The following is a 2,500-nucleotide window of genomic DNA, read 5'->3' as shown; positions in this document are numbered from 1 at the left end:
ATTGAAAGAGGTGAGGGTAAGCTGGTTTTGGGAGTAAAATTAGAGAGGAAATTGCCGCGAAGATAGGGAGACTTTCATATCTTGATAGTCCTTGAAAATTTAAAATTTACCTTCTTTGTGTCTTTTAGCAACGTTTTTTCCAGTAAAATCAGTCCAAAATAGAGTTTATAAACAGGCATAAAAGGTGCTGAGCCAACTCAACCCCCCACCCAGAATAATTCGATAAAAATTATTTTAAAATTGACAAACAGGCGGGAAAAGGCCGGCGTCTTCGATTTCATTATTTTGACGAGCGCCTGATTTCACCGCGATGCCTCATATATATATATATATATATTATATTATATTATATTATATGTACATATATATATATATATGTGTGTGTGTGTGTGTATGTGTGTGTGAGTGTGTGTGTGTGTGTGTGTGTGTGTGTGTGTGTGTGTGTGTGTGAGTGTGTGTGTGTGATTTTTATTAGTGTCTTGATCAGAGCTTGTATAAAGAAACTTTGTTCGTACGCACTTAACCCTACCTACACGTATAAAAAATATAAAAGTTGTTTACCTTCGTTATACTATTTATTTGTCTGTTATATGGTCTCTTGGGTGACGAGAGGTAACTTTTGAGCATTATGATAATCACAGTTGCTCCACTAGCTGAAACTATTTTGAATATGGTACGACAAGTGAAATTTTAAATTTAAAGCGCTAGGGGTTAGGCTACCGGACTCGTAGTCGTGAGGCTGCGTGTTGAGGGGTTCGAGCCGCGGTCCCGACTTTGTGTCCTTTGGAAAGGCACTTTACACAAATTTTCCTCAATTCACCCAGGTGGGAATGGGTATCCGTTCATACACAGCGAAAGATCCTGTCAGTATGTTGTGTTTTAGCGCCTATAAACGGCTACTTGCACTGTATGCTTCCCAGGAAGTTGAGGTTGTTTCAGAATGCTCTCATGTCTTCTCGGGTAATGTATAGATTGTGAAACGCATCGAGCTTGCAGTTGAGTCGGGATTTGCGTTATGTAAATGCTATCTATTATTATTACTGCAGCAAAATGCGACACATTTCTTGCAGCAGCAAAGATCTTCAGCATCATATTAAACAAGGCTTTTGATGTCTTCCAGAACAAAAATAATAATAATACGTCTGCTTTTCCTTTGGGTTAAAAAAAACTTTCATCAGGTCAATGCCGGAAACACGAAACTTGCTGCTGGGCCTGGGAGGAATCGAACTGGAACGCTATAACAAAGTGGGTGACAACACCTTCCCCAACCTGACCCCTCTCCTCACCGGAAGTTTCGTCAGTGAGAACTTTCACTACTGGAACTCTTCCAAGTACCTGGACCAGTTTCCTTTTGTGTGGAAGAAGTTCTCAGACGCTGGTGGGTCACAGAAGTGCACGTTATACAATATTCTTATTCGGAGATGTAGCCATAATATTTTGAACAATAGAGAGAGAGAGAGAGATAGAGATAGATAGATAGATAGATAGATAGATAGATAGATAGATAGATAGATAGATAGAGATAGAGAGCGAGAGAGAGAGAGAGAGAAAGAGAGAGAGAGAGAGAAGGGGGGGGAGACTTGAAATTAAGTAAACGTGAGTAAAGAATAAAACAAAAGCAAGTAAAGAGTTTCGAAGGGAAGACAATACCATCGTGGGGATATCGATTGTGTCGGCACAACATAGTAAAGGTGGGTGGTCAGTCTTTGTGTCCTTGAGAAAGACATTACAATTTGCAGTCTCATCTAAACTAAAAGAAAAGGACACTACAAAGTAGCGACTAACATTGTATGTTACGTTGGTCATCAGATGTGAGACTGCGTATGATTGTACGTTTATAAATCAAGGTGTTTATGTGTTTATATCTGATTGAACCTCACTGTAGACTACATTTTCTAAAGGAGATCAGAAAACATATATCTTATTTAGATTTGTACAATGGATGTTAGTGGCTGGCGGGTGCTTTGGTGTGGTCTGCTCCTTCTTTTCTATCTAACATAATCTATCCTCCTTATCTCTCCTCCTTATCTTGTGTGCATGTAGCTCTCTTGCAACACCTCTAAACTTCAGTGCTCATATAACCTTACTGTGTTGCAAGTACTGTAAAACACCTACTAAATTTTGATTTACTATCGTATCGACGTGAACAATTCTCCCTCTCCAGGTTATCGAACCCTATACAGTGAAGACTGGAGCTCCCTCTCAACCTTCAACTTTAACAAGCGTGGCTTCTATGCCCCGCCCACACATTACTATTCCCGGCCCCTGGCGTTGCCATGGAAACCAACAAACAAATACTGACGAACAGCGGTAACTGTATCGGCGACTCACCCTCTGTAGAGTTCTTTCTGAACTACGCCACACAGTTTGTCCGGACGTTTAAACACCAGGTGGGTCTTCAAAATAAGAGACAAAACAAAACTTAACGTCAGATTTATGTGTACTTGTAGGGTAAGTTTGTGCCTCCCAGACAGCTTACTTACATTTAATATACCTCATA

The sequence above is a fragment of the Aplysia californica genome, unplaced genomic scaffold, assembly GCF_000002075.1.
Source record: "Aplysia californica isolate F4 #8 unplaced genomic scaffold, AplCal3.0 scaffold00206, whole genome shotgun sequence".
Classification (NCBI taxonomy): domain Eukaryota; kingdom Metazoa; phylum Mollusca; class Gastropoda; order Aplysiida; family Aplysiidae; genus Aplysia; species Aplysia californica.
This window is presented reverse-complemented; position numbering follows the sequence as displayed.